The sequence below is a fragment of the Montipora capricornis genome, chromosome 9 (assembly GCF_036669925.1).
Source record: "Montipora capricornis isolate CH-2021 chromosome 9, ASM3666992v2, whole genome shotgun sequence".
Classification (NCBI taxonomy): domain Eukaryota; kingdom Metazoa; phylum Cnidaria; class Anthozoa; order Scleractinia; family Acroporidae; genus Montipora; species Montipora capricornis.
Window position 1 is genome coordinate 2,191,902 of NC_090891.1, and position 7,500 is coordinate 2,199,401.

Here is a 7,500-nt window from a genome sequence, read left to right on the forward strand (position 1 = left end):
ATCACGGGCATTCTACTTCAGGCACTTTAAAGCCGTGCGAAGGAGAAATTTTCAACCGGTCGCGAAGCGGTTTTACTAAAGTTTTTCAGCAAAAAAATTACACTGTAGGCATCGGAAAGGACAAAAGAGGGAAGTGACTCGCACTTATCTGGACAATTTAAGCAATAGATCATTTTACTGTTCTGTGCTAAGTTTCCAGGCCTTCGAATCAAAGCGAGACTGGAGTTGACCTTGCTTTGATACAATCCCTATTGATTTTCTTATGTACATCATGTTGTTGTAATGCTGACGAGTTTCTATTTACATAAGAAAAGAAATGAGGTTTGTATCAAAGTAAGGTCAACTCCAACCTCGCTTTTATTCAAAGCCCTGGTAACTGAGCACAGAACTGCAAATTTGATAGACACCTCAAAGGGATTCGAGCCCAATACCTCTGCGCCAGCCAACAGGGCTATGAAGCCATTCACTTCGGTCAATTTGTTTGGTTCAATTGTTCCTATGCAAGACTCGACGAATAAAATGAATGTGCATTTGAATTGCCACTTTGAATTGAAGGCTTTTATCTAACTTGAAGGAAAGTACTGCAAGCACTTTGAGAACTTTAAAGTCTCTAGTTTTTTTTCAGCAGACTTTCTTTCCTATATCTTTTTGGAACGTTTAAGCGGAAAACCAAAGTAACTTGAACGAACTCAAGCGAGAGTACGGGGGAATGGGGATCGGCTATTCATCGAGTTACGAGCCGAGTTGAGTTTGAGTTGAGTTTGAGTTAAGTTTGAGTTAAGATTGAGTTAAGTTTGAGTTAAGATTGAGTTAAGTTTGAGTTAAGATTGAGTTACAGTTTTTGGCGTTTTTCGGAATTAAAAGTAGTGAATATTCAGTACAAGTCACTTCGAAAACTGTTTTCTTCGTGTTGAAAGCTGTATTTGCATAAATGTTCGCAAAATTGCATGGGTTTCCTGATCAAAACAATCTCATTATTATTACACCTTTTAAGGCATCATTCTCGTTGCTACTGTAAAGTTTATCCACGTCAAAACGATGTCTTCAAAGGGATAAGGGTAAGCCATTTAAAGCCAGCCCGGCGGCTACGATGAACCGTATTTGTCGCGCGGCATCATGATCGATCATCATACGAAAGAGGACGACGAAGAGAGCCCGCATTACGCTTTTTGCTCATAACCGCTGAAATTCTAAAACACGATTGTCACGTTTGCTAGTCACCGAAATTTTGTAAAGCAAGCCGAGCATTTAAGTAAGTGAACATTTTTGACCTAGGTACACATGTCGGAAAACCATTTCACTGCAAAGTTGAAAGAGACAAGATCAATCAATCAACTTTATTTAAAACACGGTAAATGGCTCAGCAAGCTGGTTTTCAGACATGCCGTGTAAGAATTACAAAGTATAAATGCCCAAAAAATTACAAGAATTACAAGATATAAATGTTAAAACGACTAATAAACTAGGTATAACTTAGCGCTAAATATTATTTAATGTCAAAGAAATTTAAACAATAGTAATAATTAGTAACAAACATAATTTACTATGTAATAATACGAACAAGCCATGTACAAAAATGTGCCCTAGCGATTTAAAATGTGTTCTAGGATATCGCACGTTTAAAGCTTGCAAGATCCCTTATCTCACGTATTTGATTTGACTGTTGGTTTCAAGCATTTGCACCTCGAGTAATCAAGTAATACTTGATTATGACGTCTAGTTGCCTAGCTACAATTCCAGCCAAAAGGATGGTGACACCAACCCAAAATGCACCCCTTCCCCCCTTTTCAATGTTGATTGCGCTATAACTTTAGGCATTCATGAGAAAAGCCAATAGGGGAGGGGAGGGGGGGAAGAACTTATGAGTGGCATCAAGTGTCCCAGAAATTTAAGACCGAGATTGGGCCGGGTCTAAAACAAAAGTCACTTTCAGTTTGACGGGTCACTCGTACTTGCAGGTCATTGTTTTACCTTTCCGAAAGTAACCCAAAATTAAACCTTCCATTTGTTTAACCCTAGGCCTAAAACCCTTTTCTAGGATATGACTTGTTACTAATCAGGGAAAACACTATGAAATGATGTTTGTTTCGTTCACCTTCTGTTTCCCGTTTCTACATGGTAAGACTTGGCATCTTTGCGCGCACTTCGGGTTCTGGTTCTCACTCAATGGAATGTTGATAGTCAACCGAAGAGTCGTCGGCAAGCGTTCGAAGTTACTTGTTATTTACTTGTTAATTAATTTTGGTTTTTCGTTCATGGTTTCTTTTGTGTTTGCCGGCAACTGTGACGTAAATGAGAACTGACAAAGGCACTTCCGAGGCTAGAGTCAGTAAGGGGAAAAACGGGTTCCAGGTTCCGAGTTCCAGATTTTACACAAACCCTCATTGCGGCTCACTTGTTCCGATGAATTTTGTGTGATAGGCGATCACGAAAACCACGCTGCTGGAAGACAAACGGTACGTTTAATCGTTTAGCCGCCGGGGATATAAGCTGGATTAACAGTAAAACCCATCTTTAGCCTTACAAGAAGACATCTTTTCTGCGTCGATAGATTTGATCGCTAGACGGAACAACCGCGCGCCGGTGGCTCAGTTTGTTATGTACGAGATTGTGAATTCGACTCCGGACGGACTCGCAACATTCAGGGTCTTAAAATAATTGAGGAGAAGGTGCTGCCTTTGTAATAACATCCGCAAATGGTTAGACTTTCAAGTCTTCGCGAATAAGGACTATAAATCGCAGGTCCCGTCTCACAAACTTCAATGTTCATAAATTCTGTGAGATGTTAAAGATCGCACCACACAGTGTTGTGGTCTGGTCTTTTCATCAGCCACATGGTCGGCTTGGCATAATCTTCTAAAGGGACCATTGGTCGATGAGACCACATAACAGCAAAACAGACAGTAGTCAAATCGAAGGAGTCCCAAGTGCTGAAACTGGTAAACTGGTAAACAAGGATACTGCCGTGCATGAAATTTCAAGATTGTTTTGATCAAAAACTATTTCGTAAATATACACCTGTGCACTTCACGAAAACGGTGTTTCATGGTCTTCCCAGTGACTTCTACTTAATATTTATTAGATTTAAGTGCCAAATATGCCAAAAACCGTTACTCAATATTAACTCAATTTTAACTCAAACTCAACTCAAACTCAACTCAACTCGTAACTCGATCAATAGTCTATCTCCTGGGAATCCAACTCAGCACAATTCGAAAAACACAGCATGCATGTGCAGAATCTGGAAATATCGTGTAGACGCCCAAAGCAGAATCTGTCCGCTCGCAGCAATAGCCTCTCCTTCCCAAAACCGGCTGGTCTTTCATACACTGGATCCGAAATAATTAACGTCCATAAAACAAAAAACCAAAAAAACAAAAACAAAAAAAAAAACGAACACGCAATCAGCAAGGAATAATCGGAATAACAATGTTTCTTTTGTCCTCCGCAATTTTAGTCCAGTGTATAAAAGTCTACCCCAAAAGACGTATACTTACCGGTATACAGTTTTTTGTTGTAGCCGAGAAAGTAACCAGATGTGATGGATGAAGTCTTCATTAAGCAAATTGGGAGAAACTACAGGAGAACAGACAATGACAAAGCTCGGACCATAGTCAAATTAACAAGTTGACGTAGATTTTTTTAATGCGTCTGTCCTCTTATTGATGATAAATTGCGTCATAACATTGTCGAAGTGGCTGTGGAAATCCCCAGCAGCCGGATAAAATGAGGGGAAAAGACACAGTAAACAGCCGAAAACATGAATTTTATTTAAATTGACGCGAACATTGCCAATAGCTTTTCACGCTTTCTGATTAGCTACTTATAACAGTCAATAAAATTACATTGGTTAAAAAGTTGACAGTTTGACAGTAGCACAGATTTTTGCATAAATTAAACATTTATCCTCCTTTATACTTATTGAAGGATAAGAGCTAATTAGCTAATGAGCGCGCAAGAATTTAGAAAGTTATTGTAAAGAGAACTTTCACATAACCAAATATCAAAACTCCAATAATTTAAAAGATCCGATCAAGCGGATTGTGGTTTGGCACATGAAAGTCTTGCAACACACAAGAAATGATCGGAATCCATTTTTCAAACCAGATCAACCGGACCGCTTTTACGGATACAGCCTCTTAACACGTACTTATCGTTCGTTGGCCGGATTTATCAATCTTGGATGGAATTATCAATTCTGGTTCCCCTGTTTGAATCTTTCAGTGTCAATTTTTAAGAATTCAGTTTCAAGAATCTCACATATTGGCCTAGTTGCAGTTCATGTCCAAATTAGTAATACCTCAGCCTTGTTGAAAGGTCTTTATGTTTTGATAACATGGACAACAAATTACTCCGTACTTTTGGTGCGAAATTTCAGGGTTCATTTACAATATTTCTTTGTGAAATTACAATGTTGCCGTGGCAACTTTGCCTACAGTGCCAAAATGGCCTCTTATGAACGTAATTTGTCACGCATGATTTTAATAGCTAATCAAATAGTATACTCGTGAGATCAGGGTATAATTTCTGCACTTGCTTTTTGTCCAAAATCAAATGATTTTTCTCGCATAAAGCTTTGGGAAATTATTTGATTTTGGACAAAACGCGCGTAAAACTATTCCCTAATTTCACTCGTCACCATTTGATTACCCATACTAATTGAATTAAGGGTGACGTCACGTACGATTGCGCACAAGTACGACTTGGAGCGAGACTGATAGTTAATGGAAATGGTTACCACCAAATCCCGTAGCCGCACTTGTAGGGATTTACGTTACGTAATAATCCCAATCATTCTTGGACTGACGTACGCGAATGGAAAATCCTGGGTATCAGATACAAAATACAGAGGAGAGATTTTCAGTGCAAAAAGTGATTTCTATTTGGCCTGGTGTTCACCACGGATCTGCAGTGTTTTGGTCTAAGAACCAATTTCAAAGCGGCAATCCCGTTCAATCATTCCATAGTAAATAGAGGTGAATGGTTATGAAACCCGACAAATTTCTTTGTTGTAGGTTTTTGTTCTCTTTTTTGGCCTTGACCGTGCACAAAACACAATAGTTGTTTACTCCGTACTGAGGAACTAACCAATAGAAATGTGTTGGTTACGGAATTTATGCATAGTGTATGAGCGCAAAACAAAAGATTGTGCACGGTCATGTTTGCCGAGCTTCGAATCCAGTCCCCTCTATTAACTATGATCATTCCAACTAGTACTTCTGATAATACTTTTAAACCATGTAAATTTTAATTAGCCAGTTACGTCAGCTGATCCGCCAAAATTGTAACAGGAACTCTGAATTCACCCTTCAGAACCAGCTAAACGAGATTATATCCTAGACTTCTGGTGGATGATATACAAGGCCACCCTGTCGAAATCCGTACAGTCGTAACGTGTACACATTGTCCCCACTACTTATGTGTAACGAAGAGCGAAAGTTGATGAGAGTTGAAACTCTTGAGAGCTCATGCGAGTCGATGAGAGTGATTGAAAGTTGGCCAAACGAGAGCGAGAGTTCACGAGAGTTTGTCTAAAGTTCACGCGCAAACAAAAGAGAGAGGCTGGGAAACACCCTAGGAAAACCCTTCCTGACGTAAATATGGCGACTAGCCAGCCCGTAAAATGAATTTCGTGCGCAAAGGAAAAGCTTCAACTTGTTTATTTCTAATGCATATGTTTAATGAGGACGAAGGAGATACTTATTTTTAAAAGCCTTTGCGTTGGCGTTGTCCTTGGTCCCCCGAATCCGACACCATACCATTTTTTTTCCCGTTTTTATCTGACACCGCTGGAAAGAAAAAAACAGTAACTGCTGACTGCAACTCTTGTCCTTAGCCCAAACGAGAGAAAACTCTCACGAACTCTCATGAAAAATTTGAGCAGGTTAAAATTCGATGAGAGCTCTCGAGAGTCAAGGAGAGTAGCCGAGAGTTGATGAGAGTTCCTGGCCAAACGAGAACGAGAGTTTCGACTCTCGTCAAATTTCATCAACTCTCGCTTTCGTTTGGCCAGGGCTTAACGGAGCCAAAAAAGGCAGAAAATCGGCGGAAGCGACCCACGCGCACCAATACCATTATGTTAGCTGCGATTTGCTACATTCTTATGCCCTACTGACATTAACGCATGGTTTTGTAATGCCTATATTGTATCTCGATTGCTGTGCTAAAAAGACGGGAAGTGATGGTACCTCGTATTGCACAAGACCAAATCAGCATCCTCACTTTGATATGCGCCAAGGTCATCGCTCATTCGATCAAAGCAAGCAAGATCGACGCACTGTTTCCAAAAAAATTCACACTCTTGCATCCAATAACTATGAGTCCCAACATTACTGCAATTGTCTCGGATGCAATAATAATTCACTGGCTTCAGCACGTCCATCCACAAAATATTCGTAGTTGCACAACATCCTACGAAAACAAATTTTATTCGCAAGTAGGAAAGAGATCACCGGACTTGCTGGGGTTTCAGCTCCCACAGAGTTCTCTGGCTCCTCTGAGGTTTTATAAGGTTTAACAAATGAACTGTTTCTCCGGCACCTTCGGCTGATTTCAAGGTTACATGTAGTTCTTGTCCCTCCTTTATCTGAACAGTGTAAGGTTCGGTCTCAAAGTTGAGAGTTAACTTTACGGATGACTTGCTGTTCTTGACAACAACTTTATTTCCCGGAGTGATAGGGTTAACAAGAGCGTGTTGCTGTGTTAAATAAAGTCTACGAGTCCTCAGCTTCTACGTTCGCTATAAATGATCAACTGAAAGGTTCGAAGTGAAAACGAAGGAGCGGTTAGTAAATGATCAGGGGCTAGTTTTGTTTGCTCAGTTGAGTTGCGGTAAGAGATGCGTGCACGCAGGCTGAGCGTGTTGCTAGCAGAAGATCATACGCAAATTTCCTTCTGGTTTGAGAATAAACCTTTTGAAAATGCTTCTCTGTTTACAAGTTTTTTTATGATTGCGGCGTGATTAAAGGAAGTTTTGCGCGGACTAAAACGTCCTTGAGTGATTTTTCCTTCCTGTAAGATACAATCGGTGGCTGTTTAAAGATATTTGCAAGTCTAGGTTGCTGTTGGATGATGTGCCAGTGTTTCATGAGGGTCTTTTTAAGATTCGGTGTAGCCGGGTTATAAGTGGTAACAAACGGTGAAGTTTCGTTCGTCTTTGTTTTGTTACGAAGAGCCTCTGTTCTGTCGGAGAACTTAACTTCAGTCAGGATTTTCTCTCGTTTGTGTCTGTAAAAATTCTCCTTAACTGAGTTGGTTCTTAACAGACGTAATGCTTCTCCTTTGGTAGAATCCTTTTTCGTATTGAAAGGATGGCAGGATGAGAAGTGTGTATACTGAGAAGTTTCAGTGGGCTTAAGGCGGGTTTGTGAATCGAGAATTCCAAGAGATGAAAGGCGAGGTCCTTTGAATACCTACAGTTCAACTCTGTTTTTATTTACATTCACTGATTCGCTTAGTTTACAAAACATTTCTGTAGCTCAGATAATTGAGCCTGCATGG